Source organism: Anomaloglossus baeobatrachus, chromosome 10 (assembly GCF_048569485.1).
Source record: "Anomaloglossus baeobatrachus isolate aAnoBae1 chromosome 10, aAnoBae1.hap1, whole genome shotgun sequence".
Classification (NCBI taxonomy): Eukaryota; Metazoa; Chordata; class Amphibia; order Anura; family Aromobatidae; genus Anomaloglossus; species Anomaloglossus baeobatrachus.
Genome location: NC_134362.1, coordinates 53473022 through 53492751, shown reverse-complemented (window position 1 = coordinate 53492751; position 19730 = coordinate 53473022). Strand labels below are relative to the sequence as shown.

General features: G+C 43.9%; 1 protein-coding gene across 3 annotated transcripts in view; it reads right to left on the bottom strand.

The window, feature by feature from the left end:
- The window catches only part of LOC142255191 (solute carrier family 22 member 6-A-like), a 196214-nt gene that overhangs the window by 98699 nt on the left and 77785 nt on the right, over window positions 1-19730 (bottom strand). Inside the window, exon 1 of one of the 3 annotated variants that reach the window (XM_075326686.1) lies at window positions 4501-4671. The exons of the other annotated variants lie outside the window; for them this stretch is intronic. The gene's annotated coding sequence lies outside the window, so the exon portion shown is untranslated. Of the gene's footprint in view, window positions 1-4500; window positions 4672-19730 lie in introns of those variants that run through there. 3 annotated transcript variants of the gene reach the window in all.

Here is a 19730-nt window from a genome sequence, read left to right as displayed (position 1 = left end):
TTAAAATAGTGTTTTTAAAGAACTGGTGGTCTCTCCCTCAATGACTTAGTTAACATCTGGTCTTGGCCAGCCAAAGTCAATGTTATCATGAGGCCTGCAAAGGCATACTGCTTCCATAGTCACCAACCACACAAGTAGTTGGGTCCCCTTCTTTCATGTAACGTACCGGGGCAAAAGAAACGCAGACCTTGCCCATGACTACCGCCCTGCACCATGTTACAACTTCATGGCATAAAAAAAGTGTAATTCAAGGCGACCGATCAGTGACTTCTCCAATGTTAAGTCCTCAGAGACTCTTAATGAGGACCTGTCACCAAGTTAAAGGTTGACAGCTTTTGCTACTCATAGTGCTACGATGAGTATTCTCTTTTTTTTTTCTAATACGTCTTACATGGGCCTTTTTATTGCGATTTTTCCCTCACCGCCATAGATAGGGCCCAGATCAGGGTCAGGTATGCTGCTCAGTGCATGGATGAGGAACCTAAGTACGGAGCGTATGGGATGAGCTCTTCGTTAACCTCACTAGGCGCTAAAGGAGATGTGGAAACTTGGCACTCAAGATAAATGTGAACAGTGGTCTTTAATTGAGAGGAACTTGTAGGACCAGCACAAGCACAGACGTTTCGGTGAAAGACCTTCATCAGTGTGCGTGCAGGGGGTGCTCAGAAGGTGTAGCAACTGGCATAGTCAGGTATGACGCGGTGTCCAGCGCTGTCTATGTGGCAAAGCTGACTATGCCAGTTACTACACCTTCTGAGGAGATAAAAGAAATAAAGAAACCCTCACACGACTATATCGACAGAAAAATAAAAAAAAGTTATGACTCTTGGAATAAGGGAAGGAAATATCTAAAGTGCAAAAAATGAAAAATCGACCGGTTGACTGGTTCTGGTTTCCAAAGATGACAAGCAATTAAAAAAAGTGAGGTGACCGTTCTGCCGGCATTTCTTGCTTTTAAGATGCTCTGTATTTAAAATTTAAGTCAAAGGATGCCCGGAAGACACTCGGGGGTCTTTTTGAGCATTTTCCTAGCATTCTCGCTTCAGAAGCAGCTATGGGCTTCTTCACTTCATTGTTGATTGCAGCCCCCCAAAAGATGACTTAAAATCGCCAGTATTAAAAATGACCCAAAAACGATGCAAAAACACTAAAAAATCCTTTGGTGGTCAAAAACAACAAACAAATTACCAAAAAGATGTAAAAAAAAAAAAGAACACTTAAAAAAAAGACACTTCAGGACAAAAAATAAAACATCACCAGAAATCACTAGTACAAAAGATGACCCAAAAATTATACAAAAATACAAAAAAAATCTTTTGGTGGTCAAAAACAACAAACATGGACCAAAAAAGAGACAAAAAGAAATACTTAAAAGAAAAGACACTAGAGAATAAAAAAAAATGACCAATAATTGCTAGTATAAAAGATGACCCAAAAACGATAGAAAAACACACAAAACAATAAAAACAAACAAACAAGGGCTCTGAACATGACAAAAAAGATACAAAAAAGGAGCCCTAAAAAAGGCACTTAAAGAGCAAAAAAGAAACCGTCTGGAAATCACTAATGTAAAAGATGATCTAAAAATGATAGAAAAATACAAATCAAAATCTGCTGGTAGTTAAAAACAAGAAACAAGTGTTTAGAACATGAGGAAAAAAAGTACAAAAGAAAAAGAACCCTGAAAAAAAAAAGACATTTTAGAACAAAAAAAAAACGATCAGTAATCACTAGTACTAAAGATGATAGAAAAATACAAAAACAAAATCTGTTGGTGGTCAAAAAACAAAAAACAAGTGCTTAGAACATGACCAAAAAGATGCAAAAAAAAAAAAGAGCCCTGAAAAAAAAAACAAGAGCATCAAAAAATGACCGGAAATTGCTAGTACAAAAAATGACCGAAAATTTATAGAAAAAATACAAAAAATTCCTGTTGGGGGCAAAAGACAACAAACAAGTGCTCAGAACATAAGGAAAAGGTGCCAAAAAAAAGAACCCTGGAAAAATAAAGACACTTAGGCGGGGTTTGCACACTACGACATCGCAGGCCGATGCTGCGATGCCGAGTGCGATAGTCCCCGCCCCCGTCGCAGCAGCGATATGTGGTGATAGCTGGCGTAGCGAAAGTTATCGCTACGCCAGCTTCACACACACACTCACCTGCCGTGCGACGTCCCTGTGGCCGGCGACCCGCCTCCTTGTTAAGGGGGCGGGTCGTGCGGCGTCACTGCGACGTCACACGGCAGGCGGCCAATCAGAGCGGAGGGGCGGAGATGAGCAGGATGTAAACATCCTGCCCACCTCCTTCCTTCCGCATATCCTACGGAAGCCGCAGTGAGGCCGGTAGGAGACGTTCCTCGCTCCTGCGACTTCACACACAGCGATGTGTGCTGCCGCTGGAGCGAGGAACAACATCGGACTGTCGCGTCAGCGTAATCATGGATTACGCCGACGCTGCACCGATGATACGATTACGACGCTTTTGCGCTCGTTAATCGTATCATCCAGCCTTTACACACTGCGATGTCGCATGCGATGCCGGAAGTGCGTCATTTTCAATTTGACCCCACCGACATCGCACCTGCGATGTCGCAGTGTGCAAAGTGCCCCTAAGGCTATGTGCCCACGTTGCGCCGAGGTAGTTGCAGTTCAAAAAGCATCCTCTGGCAGAAAGGGCAATGCTTTTGGCTTTAAAAATGCATGTAAAACGCAAAGAAAGTAGCCTATGCGCACCTTGCTGTTTTCATGATTTTTAGTGCTTTTCCGGTGCTTTTAGAAACGCTGCAGTTTTGTATTAAATTGAATGGATGGGAAACGCAGCCAAAATGGCAAAAACAATTGACATGTTGCTTCTTTAAAAGCAGAGGTTTTGCCCAAAAATATGCAAATTTGACGCAGCGTTTAGAACAGCATGGTGTGCACAAGAAATCCCTATTTCTCATAGACTTTGCTGGAAAATCAAAACGAATGCATTTTGGCATTAAAAAGGTTTGCGTTTTTACCTGCGTTTCAGCTGCGTTTTGAACTGCAGTGTTTTCATGCCAAAATGTTTTGCTTTTCCAGCAAAGTCAATGGGCGCACTTTGCTTTTCTAAACGCTGCGTTTAATTTGCATAATTTTCGGCAAAAACTCAGAGTTCAAAGAAGCAGCATGTCAATTGTTTTTGCCATTTTGGCTGCGTTTTGATATCATTGAAGTCAATGAGAAATGTCAGAACACATCAAATCCCAAAACTCTAGCGTTTTACATGCTTTTTGGATGCTGAAAACATGCGGTTTTGACTATGAAAACGCATGTTCTTTGAACTTAATATTAATGGAATGATATGTCCCTTTACACACACACATAGTCCAACAATTAAAAGATTGAAATTCCATATTTTTTCGTTAATTTTAACATAATTAATTACAAATAGTTATTATATTAAAATTAGCAAATTTTTGTCTGATTTAAAACATGATATTTGTTCTCATTTTTTCTGTAGTGTTTGTATATTTAAACTTTATTTACCAGTGTCTTTTTTATCAAAACGCATCTGACTAAAAGTTACCAAAAAGCAGGTAAAAAGATGTCAAAATGCGGTAAAAACGCATGAGTTTTTACAGCGTTTTTGTGATCCGACCAAACATTGGCAAAGACAATGTTTTGCCAAAATATGCGTTTAAAACTGCAACTACAACGATGCAAAGTGCGGACATAGCCTTAAGTACAAAAAAACCCCACAAAAACGATCAGAAATCACTTACAAAAAGTGACCAAACAATTATAGAAAAATATTAAAAAAAAAATCTGTTTGTGGTCAAAAGCAACAAATAAGTGTAAGAGGACATGCCAAAAATATGCAAAAAAAGACCCTGAAAAAAAGACACTTCAGAACAAAAAAACAAGACCAGAAATACAAAAGATGACCGAAAAATTAGAGAAAAATGGAAAAAAACATCTGTTGGTGGTCAAAAACAACAAACAAGTGCTTAGAAGATGAGCAAAAAGATGCACAAAAAAAAAGAATCCTGAAAAAATAAAGACACTTCAGAACGAAAAGAAAATGAAAACGACCGGAAATCGCATATACAAAAAGTGACCAAAAAATGATAAATACAAAAAAAAATCTGTTAGTGGTCAAAAGCAACAAACAATTACTTCGAACATGGACAAAAAGAACACAAAAAAGACAAAAAGTGCTGAAGCAGTTTTCTCCAGGAAATTCCAGGAGATACAAGATGTCATGTGCACACAATAAAGCAGTATACAATGGCTCGTTAGCAAAGAATTTGGAGCTATGTATCAGAAGAATATAATACTGACCACTGTAAAGAGATATATTAGTAATGAGTATTAAATGCCAGATCTAATATATACACACACGATAACATAACTACAATAACAGTAAATGATAACACATACTAAACATAAACATCTGCAAAACCTAGTCAAAAGTTAGTTGAAAGTAGAACAAAACAAAATAACTTTATTAGAAGTTGACTGATAAAAACCTCTTACTTGCAATGTTTAATCAGTCGTCCTTAGAAATTTCGGAGAGTCCACAGAAGGTAACAGATTCCAATGGATTACTCCGGGACGTATTGAATCAAGAATCGAATGAAGAATTGTGAGCATTTATTCTACAATTCATTCTGTTCTGCTGAGAACTTGCAAAGCTTCTCTGGCAAGTCACAGCCAAAACAGGTATTTGTGTCTCAAGGTCCTGGCTTATATAGAGGCAGAGTCCAGCAGAGTTAAAGTATCACTGCGATCAGTGGGGGATTAATGAGAGGAAGCTTAAAGTGTGGGGAATGTTCTGTAAACTGGGCAAAGTGCATGGGGTACAGAGTGTCACCGCCGCCTGTTATAGAACCATTTGGTATATAAGATTGGCTATTTTCTATGCTCAGAGGTCAATATTTCAAAATATTTTGTATTACGGTAGGTAGGTAAGAGCTCGGACAGGGGCGGACATACCATTGGTGCAGCCTAGGTGGTAAGAGGGCCACTACCACCTCCAAATCAGGTGGAGTTGTGCATTATGATGCGCTATTGGAATGCAAAGCACCCATGTATTGTTTTTTCACAGGGTCCTCTTCTGTCTGTGTCTCCTCGAGTTAAAATTTTTGGGCAGATTTACTTATACTGTCTCATATATAGACTACATTTTGAATAAACCATTTGAAAGTGTTTCAAATTTCTCACAATGCTGTATCGTAATTTTTGGGGAATTTTTAGACATCTTTGAACCATCTTTCAGATGGAATATTTTTAGACCAATTTCTTGCATCTTTCGGATGAATTCTTTTTAGACCAATTTCTTACATCTTTCAGATGGAATGTTTTTAGACCAATTTCTTGAATCTTTCAGATGGAATATTTTTAGACCGATTTCTTGCATCTTTCGGATGGATTATTTTTAGACCAATTTCTTGCATCTTTCGGATGAATTCGTTTTAGACCAATTTCTTACGTCTTTCAGATGGAATATTTTTAGACCAATTTCTTGAATCTTTCAGATGGAATATTTTTAGACTGATTTCTTGCATCTTTCGGATGGATTATTTTTAGACCGATTTTTTACATCTTCCAGATGGATTATAATTAGACTGATTTCTTGCATCTTTCGGATGGTTTATTTTTAGACCAATTTCTTGCATCTTTCGGATGGATTATTTTTATACTGATTTCCTGCATCTTTCGGATCGATTATTGTTAGATCAATTTCTCGCATCTTTCGAATGGATTATTTTTAGACCGATTTCTTGGTCTTGCAAATGGTGGCACATCTTAAGCCATGTCCCTTTTCCACCTAATCATTGAAAAGGTTTTTAATGGGTAAACATGTTTATTTTGAATATTTAGGAATATTATCAGCATATTCAGTTTACAGTCTAATGTGTATGGTGGCCTTCCAACTCTCCACGATAGATGATATAGGAGAGATAAGGAACAGGCATGTCCAATTTTCGACTGGCAATCCTTTTGGTCTCTTGAGATAGGCAGCTGTCACATCAGTATGGCTGCTGCTCTGAAAGAGAACATGGAGAATGAGTGCCCCTGTGTATGGATGAGTGTGGAATGATAACTGCTGGCTGAGTAATTAGTCGAGCCATGGTTTAACCAACTGCTGTCTATTGTGACGCAACATATGAAGTTTTGCAGTGCACGTAATGCAAAATAATAGCAACTTTACGCTAAGTATCGTTACAACTAACTATCATATACATGTTGTAGTTTTACCAAGGACACAGTTGCTGGTGTCCAGAGTAAATTAGGCTACGTTCATAAGAGGCTTTAGCTCCTCGTTGTAGAGCCAGTGTCGCTTAAGGGATGCCGACTTCCTCCCACCGCCCCCGGGTTATATCCTCCCCTGTAGCTCCAAGGCCGCCCATGTGCTTGTCTGCCTCCCTCTCCTCCGGGGCCTTTGCACACCCCATAGGCTCCCCGGGAATGTGCTTAGGGTGCGCATTACATGTACGCACACCGACCCTCCTCTTAAAGGGCCAGTATTCCGCTTAGGGTGCGCATGGGTGTACGCACACCGACCCTCCTCTTAAAGAGCCATTATGCCATTTCCCAGAAATATCTCTCAGCCTATGGCTGAAAGGCACCATGTATTTAAGGCACCCTCCCATTAGGGGAGGTGCCTGTGCAACGACTTTAGTTAGGCAGTCTGCTAGCTAGTTGTCAGGTTCCTGTGTTCCTGTCCGGTTATCCCTGTGTCTGTCCCTTGTACCTGCCTTCACATACCTATCTGTCCCTGCCATGCCCACAATATCTGTCCATCCTCACCTGCCTGTCTATCTCAGACATTACCTGACCCCATCTATGTCCGTACTTGAGTCCGTCTCCTGTCCTGGGGGTCAGCTGCCACAGTCCCGATCATTGCCCTGGGAGTGGTACCTGACATCCACCTTGCGGTGGGCATTTACTTAAGCCTCTCAGACTAAAGGGTAAGCACGGGTCCCTCCTGTGCTCCAGTGGGTCCACTAACTACGCTCGCTCCCCTTACACCAGCCGTGAGCATTACACACGTCCATGACTCCATCACGGGTTCCATCTAAATCATCGACAAATATGATTCAGACAGAGCCCCAGACAGAGGGATTGAATATTATGAGGCAAAAAAAGTTTAAAGTCTGAAACTTTTTGGTTACTTTTACGGCAGTGTCCATCTTTTTAGACGGATGGAATAGAATAATCGACTATCTTGGTATCAACTATGCATCTCGTGATTTGCTGCCAACAATGGCCGAGACTAACAATGATGAGATCTCACTTTTTTCTGTTTTTAACTTCAGCACGTATCAAATCACGCAGCATTACCCATTGTGGTGCATCTTCTGCCTGGTCAAGATTTAATGGTAGCGGGGACATAGATAAACATTAGTTTCTATAATCATATTGCTATGTTGTTAGAATTTCATTCAGCAAGAAATGTAATTTTAAAGATGACAAAAGCGTCATGTACAGATGTGTCAAATGTGCCCAGTCTTGCATAGCTAAGGAGATGTATGGTGAATGTTGGCTAAGGGTCATGGCTTCCTTATATACATTGTTGGCATGACTGGCATTTTAAATATTTCATTAACTATGTGTGTATAAACTTTCATGCCCCTGTGCACACAGCCCTTTTGAGGTCAGGTTTAAGAAGACATAAAGTTATTAAAGTTTAACACATAGGCAAGAGCAATTAGTGTCAACAACTCATTCACTTCCAGTAAAATGTGATTCTTGTGTTGAAGCCATCAACACAGTTAGCTAATCATGATTAAGCACTTTCGTTTGTAAAGCCTGTTAAAGTGTAAGAGCATGTGTAAGTATAACGATTAATCAATTGTGTATTCTGAATAGAAAGGATATACATAGTTACATTGAAGGGGCTCTTCAAAAACTAGAGGTCCAGCCAGTGGCATAACTAAAGTGTTATGAGCCCAAATGCAAAATTTTGACAGGGGTCCCTCTAACATGTTGGTTAGATCTACAGGCCCCAGTAGTAATGTCCTCCATCCTGTAGTAATGTCCCTCTTCCTGTAATAATGTTCCTCATTTTGTAATAATGGCCCTTATACTTGTTCCTTCTTGCAGTAATGTCCCCCATCCCCAAATAATGTCACCATCCTGAACCCATCATGTAATAAATGTACCCCATCCTGGTCCTATCTTTTAATAATATCCCCCATTTTGGTTCCTTCTTGTAGTAAAGTCCCCAGTCCTCTAATATAGAACACAACACATGGGAAAGAGTGGGCACAACTACACCAAACATGTACTGGAAAATCCAGAATAATGGAATGAAGCAAGAGGAGTCCCTTGTTGCATGCAAAAAGTGTGAAAAAGTTTATTAATAACACAGAGAAATATTATTAAGAACACTTAAAACTGGGAAAGATCAAAGGGGTGATCCACCCATGAACAGTTTAGCACATCACCACTGAAACCTCATGGAATAATGCAGATGGAATAAATCACATAGGCTCAAAAATAACAGTACCAGAGAACAGTATACAGCAATACATAGTCACCAAATGTAGGACTAACATAAATATGATACAGATCAGAGAGAGCCAATACAATACCAGATGGGTAAATAATGAGAGAGGAAGTGTGGTTGCGCCCAGGGCCGGATTATAGGCGGGGCAGGCGGGGCTTCAGCCCGGGGCCCCCACCAAAAGAGCTTCCAAGGGGGCCCCCACCACCAGGGCCATACTTGCCACCCGTCAGCAATTTTTTTTTTTTTTTCTTCACACCCACTCCCCCTCCGTAAACACAGTCTAAATCAGCTGTGTTTTCGGAGGGGGGGGGGGAAGCACCTACATTTATTTGTATCTGCGTCTCTAAGACGCAAAAACAAACTGCGGGCGCAGGACGCTAATTGATCCCGGAAGTACCAGCGTCTGTACTTCCGGGGTCAGAGGTGTGCCTGCTCCCTGCTCTGCTGCGGCGTCCAATGCTGCGGACGTCACAGCAGGACGCCGCGGACGTCACAGCAGGACGCCGCGGAGGAGAAGACGACCCACGCCGCGGCCGCGGAGGAGAAGACGACCCACGCCGCGGCCGCGGAGGAGAAGACGACCCACGCCGCGGCCGAGAAGACGACCCACGCCGCGGCCGCGGAGGAGAAGATGACCCACGCCGCGGCCGAGAAGACGACCCACGCCGCGGCCGCGGAGGAGAAGACGACCCACGCCACGGCCAGGAGAGGAGACTCACCGGAGCAGGAGGATGGCCGCGGCATCGGAACAGCAGCAGGAGGACGGCGGCCTATACCGGAGCAGCAGGAGGATGGCATCAGAGCAGGTAAGGGCAGAACTGAAGAAAGATGTGTGGTGTGATGCAGAGCTGTGTGTGTGTGTGAGAAGCAGAGCTGAAGAAAGATATGTGGTGTGATGCAGAGCTGTGTGTGTGTGTGTGTGTGTGAGAAGCAGAGCTGAAGAAAGATATGTGGTGTGATGCAGAGCTGTGTGTGTGTGTGTGAAGCAGAGCTGAAGAAAGATGTGTGGTGTGAAGCAGAGCTGTGTGTGTGTGTGAAGCAGAGCTGAAGAAAGATGTGTGGTGTGAAGCAGAGCTGTGTGTGTGTGTGTGTGTGTGAGAAGCAGAGCTGAAGAAAGATATGTGGTGTGATGCAGAGCTGTGTGTGTGTGTGAAGCAGAGCTGAAGAAAGATGTGTGGTGTGAAGCAGAGCTGTGTGTGTGTGAAGCAGAGCTGAAGAAAGATGTGTGGTGTGATGCAGAGCTGTGTGTGTGTGTGTGTGTGTGTGAGAAGCAGAGCTGAAGAAAGATATGTGGTGTGATGCAGAGCTGTGTGTGTGTGTGTGTGTGTGTGTGTGAGAAGCAGAGCTGAAGAAAGATATGTGGTGTGATGCAGAGCTGTGTGTGTGTGTGTGTGTGAAGCAGAGCTGAAGAAAGATGTGTGGTGTGAAGCAGAGCTGTGTGTGTGTGTGAAGCAGAGCTGAAGAAAGATGTGTGGTGTGAAGCAGAGCTGTGTGTGTGTGTGTGTGTGTGTGTGAGAAGCAGAGCTGAAGAAAGATATGTGGTGTGATGCAGAGCTGTGTGTGTGTGTGAAGCAGAGCTGAAGAAAGATGTGTGGTGTGAAGCAGAGCTGTGTGTGTGTGAAGCAGAGCTGAAGAAAGATGTGTGGTGTGATGCAGAGCTGTGTGTGTGTGTGTGAGAAGCAGAGCTGAAGAAAGATATGTGGTGTGATGCAGAGCTGTGTGTGTGTGTGAAGCAGAGCTGAAGAAAGATGTGTGGTGTGAAGCAGAGCTGTGTGTGTGTGAAGCAGAGCTGAAGAAAGAAAGATGTGTGGTGTGAAGCAGAGCTGTGTGTGTGGTGTGAAGCAGAGCTGTGTGTGTGGTGTGAAGCAGAGCTGTGTGTGTGTGTGAAGCAGAGCTGAAGAAAGATGTGTGGTGTGAAGCAGAGCTGTGTGTGTGTGTGTGAAGCAGAGCTGAAGAAAGATGTGTGGTGTGAAGCAGAGCTGTGTGTGTGTGTGAAGCAGAGCTGAAGAAAGATGTGTGGTGTGAAGCAGAGCTGTGTGTGTGGTGTGAAGCAGAGCTGTGTGTGTGTGTGTGAAGCAGAGCTGAAGAAAGATGTGTGGTGTGAAGCAGAGCTGTGTGTGTGTGTGTGTGTGTGTGTGTGTGTGTGTGTGAGAAGCAGAGCTGAAGAAAGATATGTGGTGTGATGCAGAGCTGTGTGTGTGTGTGAAGCAGAGCTGAAGAAAGATGTGTGGTGTGAAGCAGAGCTGTGTGTGTGTGTGTGTGTGTGTGTGTGTGTGTGTGTGTGTGTGTGAAGCAGAGCTGAAGAAAGATGTGTGGTGTGAAGCAGAGCTGTGTGTGTGTGTGTGAAGAAGAGCTGTTTGTGTGTGTGTGTGAAGAAGAGCTGTGTGTGAAGCAGAGCTGTGTGTGTGTGTGTGTGGTGTGAAGCAGAACTGAGCGTGTGGGTGTGTGTGAAGCAGAGCTGTGTGTGTGTGAAGCAGAGCTGTGTGTGTGAAGCAGAGCTGTGTGTGTGTGTGAGAAGCAGAGCTGAAGAAAGATGTGTGTGTGTGTGTGTGTGTGTGTGTGTGAAGCAGAGCTGTGTGTGTGTGTGAAGCAGAGCTGTGTGTGTGTGTGTGAGAAGCAGAGCTGAAGCAGAGCTGTGTGTGTGTGTGTGTGTGAAGCAGAGCTGTGTGTGTGTGTGTGAAGCAGAGCTGTGTGTGTGTGTGTGAAGCAGAGCTGTGTGTGTGTGTGTGTGTGTGTGTGAAGCAGAGCTGTGTGTGTGTGAAGCAGAGCGGTGTGTATGTGAAGCAGAGCTGTGTGTGTGTGTGTGTGAAGCAGAGCTGAAGAAAGATGTGTTTATGTGAAGCAGAGCTGTGTGTGTGTGTGTGTGTGTGAAGCAGAGCTGTGTGTGTGTGTGTGAAGAAAGATGTGTGGTGTGAAGCAGAGCTGTGTGTGTGGTGTGAAGCAGAACTGTGTGTGTGAAGCAGAGCTGTGTGTGTGTGTGTGTGTGTGTGTGTGTGCGTGTGTGTGAAGGAGAGCTGTGTGTGTGTGTGAAGAAAGATGTGTGGTGTGAAGCAGAGCTGTGTGTGTGGTGTGAAGCAGAACTGTGTGTGTGAAGCAGAGCTGTGTGTGTGTGTGTGTGTGTGTGTGAAGGAGAGCTGTGTGTGTGTGTGTGTGTGTGTGTGAGTGAAGCAGAGCTGAAGAAAGATGTGTGGTGTGAAGCAGAGCTCTGTGTGTGTGTGTGTGTGTGTGTGTGTGAAGCAGAGCTGTGTGTGTGTGTGTGTGTGTGAAGCAGAGATGAAGAAAGATGTGTGGTGTGAAGCAGAGCTCTGTGTGTGTGTGTGTGTGTGTGTGAAGCAGAGCTGTGTGTGTGTGTGTGTGTGTGAAGCAGAGATGAAGAAAGATGTGTGGTGTGAAGCAGAGCTGTGTGTGTGTGAAGCAGAACTGTGTGTGTGTGTGTGTGTGTGTGTGTGAAGCAGAGCTGTGTGTGTGTGTGTGTGTGTGTGAAGCAGAGCTGTGTGTGTGTGTGTGTGTGTGTGTGTGTGTGTGTGTGTGTGAAGCAGAGCTGTGTGTGTGTGTGTGTGTGTGAAGCAGAGCTGTGTGTGTGTGAATCAGAGCTGAAGAAAGATGTGTGGTGTGAAGCAGAGCTGTGTGTGTATATATGAATCAGAGCAGTCTGTGCGGCCCCCCGAGAACTATATGGGTCCCCCAGAGTGCTAAGCCACCCATCCCAGTAATGTGTACGCCACCAGAGCTGTTTGCCATTCTAGTAACGTCTATGCCCCCCCCCCAGTATCGTCTATGCCCCCTGCCCCTCCTGTAATGTATATATTGTAGGCCCCAGCCCCTCCTGTCATGTATATACAGCAGTGCTGTGTCAGTGTGCATGGTGTGCAGTCATGTCAGTTAGTGATGGCCATCATGCAACACAGCCATCTGTCCTGGAGGAGCTGGAAACAAGCGGGAGAGGGGAGTGAGGCTGCTAGTCACTTCTCTATATTAACACCTGTAATGCGTCTGTGTCTGCATGTATGTCAGTGTATATGACTGTGCATATATTTGTCTGTTTAAATGTATTTTTGTGAATTTGTCTTCAAATATGTATATGTACGTATGCCTGTATGTGTATGTGCGTGTCTGCATGTGGATGGGGCCTACTGAGACTCAACCGGGGACCACAAAAACCTGGAGCCAACCCTGGCTGCCTTAACATTGGGATCAATTAAAAATATGTGAGTAACTCTTCTTTCTGTGTATAAGTGACGGCTGTGAGTGATCCTGGACTGTATCTGTATTGTGCTGTGTGTATAAGTGACGGCTGTGAGTGATCCTGGACTGTATCTGTATTGTACTGTGTGTGTATATGTGACGGCTGTGAGTGATCCTGGACTGTATCTGTATTGTGCTGTGTGTATAAGTGACGGCTGTGAGTGATCCTGGACTGTATCTGTATTGTAGTACTGTAAATCTGAATGTGGCAGAACAGGATACGATCCATGCTCAGTGGATTTATATCTAAATGCTACAGTTCGCGCTCTACTGTTATGGCTAAAAATGTTAACGTTTATGGGGCCCCCACCAGATTTTCTGCCCAGGGGCCCCCACCAACCTTAATCCGGCCCTGGGTGCGCCTGCCCCACGCGTTACGCCACCATGTGTGGCTTCATCAGGGGTAAATGGATTTGGTACTGTTATTTTTGAGCCTATGTGATTTATTCCATCTGCATTATTCCATGAGGTTTCAGTGGTGATGTGCTAAACTGTTCATGGGTGGATCACCCCTTTGATCTTTCCCAGTTTTAAGTGTTCTTAATAATATTTCTCTGTGTTATTAATAAACTTTTTCACACTTTTTGCATGCAACAAGGGACTCCTCTTGCTTCATTCCATTATTCTGGATTTTCCAGTACATGTTTGGTGTAGTTGTGCCCACTCTTTCCCATGTGTTGTGTTCTATGTTCTATTTATGGGTTGGAGCACACTTCCATAATCTATTTATTCAAGGTGGTGCCGTCCCCATTTGTTTCTTGATCTCCCAGTCCTCTAATAACATTGCCATCCTGTAATAATGTTCAACGTCCTAGTCCCATACTTTAACAATGTCCCCCATTTTGGTACCTTCTTGTAGTAAAGTCCCCCACCCTCTAATAATGTCGCCATCCTGAACCCATCCTGTAATAATGTCTCCCAGCCTGGTCTCATCTTTTATGTCCCCCATTTTAATAATATAATATTATTATAATGATAATAATAATAATTTTAATTCCTTCTTGTAGTAAAGTCCTCATCCTCCAATGATAACGCCATCTAGGACCCATCCCGTAATAATGTCCCCCATTCTAGTTCCTTCTTGTTGTAAAGTTCCACGTCCTCTAATAATATTCCCATCCTGTAATAATGTCCCCTGTCCTGGTCCCATCCTTTAATAATGTCCCCCCTTTTGGTTCCTTCTTCTAGTAAAGTCCCCATCCTCTGATAATATAACCCTTCTGGACCCATCCTGTAATAATGTAGCCCGTCCTGGTCCCATTCTTTAATAATGTCTCCCATTCTGGTTCCTTCTTGTAGTAAAGTCCCTGTCCTCCAATAATATCTTGATCTTGGACCCATTCTCTAATAATGTTGCCATCCTGAACCCGTCCTGTAATAATGTCCCCGTCCTCATCCCATTCTTTAATAATGTCCCCCATTCTGGTTCCATCTTGTAGTAAAGTCCCCAGTCCTCTAATAATATCGCCATTCCGGACCCATCCTGTAATAATGTCCCCCGTCCTGGTCCCATCCTTTAATAATGTCCCCCATTCTGGCCCTCTTTCTTTAATAATGTCTCCCATCCAGGGACATTTCCATTCGTGTAATAATGTTCCCCATTCTCATTTCTTCCTATAATAATGGCCCTCTTCTTTGTTCTCTCCTCAAATACACAAAAAATAAACGATTCTTACCTATCTGCACTCCTGTGACAAGTATTGCATAAACGGTATTCCTTGGAGAGGGCCTCATCTTCCATGCCTGGATACGCTATAGAAAATTTGGGGTTAGGTGTGTGAGTGGGAGACTATATTTCAGAGTCTGAGATCTCCACTGTCTATTCTGATACACATAGTGCAGTATTGTCCTATTTAACCTTTCAACAAGGAAACCAAGCCAGCTTTTGCAAACCGTGTCCTTTTTATACATGACCAAACTAGTGAGCAGAGAGTAACATGTTACACGTTCTACATTACATTCTTTACGTTACTCCGGCTCCTTTCCGAGGGCCACAGGTAGCATATTGTTTGCTACAACAGAAACAACAAATGAATAGGGAGACAGTTGGATCGCCTTCATCTTCTTAGACAAGTCCATGTGTGTGGCTATAGCCACTATACCCCAACACTGTTTTTTTCCCTTCCATAGAGCCATTACCCTTTTGCCAGTGTCCTCAAACGGGCACTCCCTTTTTCCTATAATATCCTTTTTGGCTGCCCAATATGGACTCACACCTTTAACCTTCATTGCAGGAGTGTCCTGTAATGCTATCATGGAGTATCTAATGCTGGGAGAGGGGCCCCTAGGCTGGCCCTCAGACTTGAGACTCTTTACTGTCCCTTATCGTGGAGGTAGGCTTGATGGTAGCCAGGTCCAAGCCCCCAGCCTGGCCCTAACTCCTCACTTGGCCCTGATCTTACTCCCCCTCTCCCCCACCCTTGGGGTGGGCCCGAAAATACAAAGGGAAAACCACAAAAAATGACACGGACAAGAGAGAATGGAAACTCGTACACACTGCGCTCAAAATACACAGGAGAGACAATATGTATACTGGGGAACAACGAAAAAGGGAATGAAGTAACGCACAACAGAGGAATGTTCACACCACTCAATATTATAACGAAGATCACCATCAACAGGTTCACCAACAAGACCGGTATCGCTTGGAGCTAAAGCTGAAGCTATAATCGGCGCTGAGTAGTGAAATCCAGGATCTTATATAGGAAGTGGATGATTGATTGGCAACCTGAGCTCCTAGCAGCGTTCCCCAGGTCAGCAGGTATTAACACCTTCAGGACTGAGGAACAGAGCACATTAAAATGACCTATTTGTGCCATTTAAAACTCTGGAATAACAAATGGACTGGCAGAAACACCAATGCCAACAATGCCTGATCTGCAGTAATGTATCTTTTGCAGATAGATCTATACCTAATTATTAGAGATGAGCAGATCTTTGAAATTCAAATTCGCCAGCTTCACTGAATTCTCCCCAAGAACTCAATTTGAGGTGAATACATTTGCAACAAATCTCGCTAATGCAGAGCTACTAATTACCTTGAATGTATGTCATGATTCGCCTCCCTATCCACATGGCTAGGGGGCGGAGCCTTCTCTCAGGCCTCACTTCCAGCCCCTGGATGCCTTAAAAGCTGACACTTCCAGTGAACCAGTGCCGGCTATAAGCGTAGCTCTGCTTTGCCTGTGATTGCTGGTCCTGTGAGTGATATCCTGATCTGTCTGTTCCTGTGCCCCCGTGCCCTTGTCTGTGTTCTGTCCCCTGGTCGTCCCTCCTGTCCTGTGTTCCCCCTCCTATTCCCCACTCTGTTGCTTCCTCCGGTACTGACCTTAGCCTGACTTTGACTTCGCTTCTGCTTGCTCCTCCGGTCCTGCTCTGCCCGTACGGTGTTTGACCCAGCCTGTCTGACTATTCCTTGCATGCTCTGCAGCTCTGCTTCTCAGCTGTGCTGATTAGGCAGTGCATGAGGACGCTGTGCATTTCCTTCCTGGTTCTCATTGCTCTGTGTAGTGTTGTCTGCTGCAGAGCTCTGGCTCCCCCTGGTGGCAGCATTACAATATAGGCATACAATACTTTGAGGTCTCCTAGGTCTGTACTGACTGAGCTCTATAATGCAAACGCAGCCTTATTAATTTCCAAGTGACCTCAACTTATCTGGCTATGGGAAAATGGATGGTAATCAGTGGTAAATAACAGTCTATTTGACATCACTCTGCAGTATCAGACTTTTTAAACTTAAATTGTAAAAATGATCCAAAAATTATCCCTTTTTAGGCAGATGCATGCCTTGCTGGTGTTATACATAAGTGGTTATAAAAAGAAACAATCCGTGGCTTTTTCATAGGCAAACAATTATCCCTGTTTGGGGGTTATTTCTTTGCAATATGAACAATTGTCCTTTTATATAGAGAGCAAAAACAGATGTGCTATTTTGGAAGTAAAGAATTAATGTCTTTTCAACTAAGAGTGAAAATATTATCCCTTTTTGGGTTTAGCTATTCTCAAAATGAATAAGCAAATACAAAAGATTTTTTATCAAGTGGTCCAAAAATTATCCCTTCTTGTAGGGAGCAGGAATAGGCTTGTTTTCAGTGAAGAAGCTACAAGCCATGCAAATAATTACCCTTGTTTGGGAGCTGTTTCATATTTGTGTACCCTCAAGAAATATACACTTCCCACCAGCAGTACATTATAATAATAATAATAATTTTTATTTCTATAGCGCCAACATATTCCGCAGCACTTTATAGTTGTAAAACTCAATGTAACAGCCATATTGGAGAATTGGCTGAGTTCCACTTCTTGGGGTGGCCCCTGGTAGAAAGCTCAGAACGCCACCTGAAGCAAAATTCTCAACTCACCTAATGGCGGAAGTCACCCTGCATTAACTGACCCTCTTGTTTTCAATGTGTGAGGATTTTAAAAAGGTCCTACTAGTATGGTGCCGTTACAGCAGTATTGTCACGCATGGTACGGGGAAGTACCAAAAGAAAGTGAAGGGATACACTGTGTCTAGGGAAAGGGAAGATGGTGACTCCTGACCAAACCTACCACTGCTCCCTGGGGTCCTTCACCACCCTAGATAGATCCCGCATCTATGGGCCGAGCCGAATACCTAACCCTAGGTATCCCTAGTGCTGGACACTATATAGGGAACAGATGGGATGAGCTCTTCGTCAACCGCACTAAACACTATAGAAGACAGAAGGAGGACACACAGGGAAAAGCATGAACTACTTATCATTAGATGAGTCAGGTAGAAATTTAGCAAAGTATTCAGCAATGATACCACAGAGGAATACAAGCCACCTGCTTGCAACCAAGGCTTGAATGAACTGAAAATATCACCAGCACCAGTCCAAAAAAGGAAGGGATATTTAAGCATCAAGATATTGCTGATGATCAGCAGTTGGGTAGAAGGAGAGCTCCTGCTGTGTCCAAAAGGGGAAGAGATGAATCCAGCAGGAAAGCTACCTATACCAATGAATACTGACAGAAGGAACAATGGAAAGTCAGGGAGCATTCTGTGCAGCCAAATGCTGTGACCTTCTATGAGCAGAAACCACATGACTATCTGTCACCTGTGAGAAGTATGTCACAGTAACATTGACACTGCAGGTCCTGCACCTCCCTACACTTGAATCTTTGGATTAGTATTCACAGACTGAGAGTATCAGTCCCATTTTCAATGTGCTTTAGCACTACAGTAGTGCACCACAATCAGATTTTGCTTTTTTTTATTCCTATGTGTATTGAACTGTTCACTGTGACCTTATATCCCTATTCTGTAAAATCAGTCCTGCTTTCCCTGCCCTCATCTTTTATAGTTCCTATGATCATCCACTGATCAGATGTGATAGCTGCAAAGCATATGGGAAAGTCCACTTCTCGGTGTTTGATGTCATTAGCCCACTCAATTGGCTGCAGTACTCATTTAATCTAATATATAAAGCTGAGTGTGTGTGTGTGTGTGTGTGTGTGTGTGTGTGTGTGTGTGTGTGTGTGTGTTCGTCCACTAAAGGAATCCGCATCGTCGTATTTACAATTATAAAATTTTGCACAGATGCCTCGTTTGACTCAGGGAACGTCATAGACTATGTTTTGAGGGGAAAATGTAACCCCACGCTTTACAGTTATTCACCAAAACTTGATTACATTAAAATCAATGTAGCTGGGAACCGATCTGTTATTATAGACTCCTATTACGGACAGAGTAAGAGACACATAGAGAGAACCACACACAATAGAGACACACACTGAGAAAGAGACACACAGAGACACATACACAGAAAGAGACACACACAAAAAGACACACCCAAGACACACAGAAAGAGATACACACACAGAAAGAGACATACACAGAAAGAGACACACACGGAAAGAGACACATCCACACAGAAAGAGACACCCACACAGAAAGAGACACACATACACAGAAAGAGACACACACAGAAAGAGACACCCACACAGAAAGATACACACAGAAAGAGACACCCACACAGAAAGAGACATATGCATCGAAAAAGACACATACACAGAAATAGACACACCCACAAAGAGACACACAAGTGCTGACATCAATAGTACGGCACTGGTCCGGACGGTGGATATAAGCTGCTCCTATTTTCAATGGAGCCCTGTTTCATCTAAGGAGGGGTTGAATGGACAATCCCTTTAACTAAGAAGATTGAACTGGTCTCTTAGGGGCACTTTGCACACTGCGACATCGCAGGTGCGATGTCGGTGGGGTCAAATTGAAAATGACGCACTTCCGGCATCGCATGCGACATCGCAGTGTGTAAAGGCTGGATGATACGATTAACGAGCGCAAAAGCGTCGTAATCGTATCATCGGTGCAGCGTCGGCGTAATCCATGATTACGCTGACGCGACGGTCCGATGTTGTTCCTCGCTCCTGCGGCATCACACATCGCTGTGTGTGAAGTCGCAGGAGCGAGGAACGTCTCCTACCGGCCTCACTGCGGCTTCCGTAGGATATGCGGAAGGAAGGAGGTGGGCAGGATGTTTACATCCTGCTCATCTCCGCCCCTCCGCTCTGATTGGCTGCCTGCCGTGTGACGTCGCAGTGACGCCGCACGACCCGCCCCCTTAACAAGGAGGCGGGTCGCCGGCCACAGGGACGTCGCACGGCAGGTGAGTGTGTGTGTGAAGCTGGCGTAGCGATAACTTTCGCTACGCCAGCTATCACCACATATCGCTGCTGCGACGGGGGCGGGCACTATCGCACTCGGCATCGCAGCATCGGGCTGCGATGTCGTAGTGTGCAAAGTGCCCCTTAGTAAATGTGTGCAATGTCCTGGAGTAAATTGTCTTAGAGAAGTGCTGCCATTGAACACTGTGGATTTGAGTGTAGATTGCAGTGCTGGAGTTAAATTGAATTGGACTGCTTTCTATAAAGTTTATCTCCATATTAATGTACATTGGAATTTTCATCGTGTCCTGTTTGATGTTGTATTGTCAGTAGATATACAATATCTACCGTAACC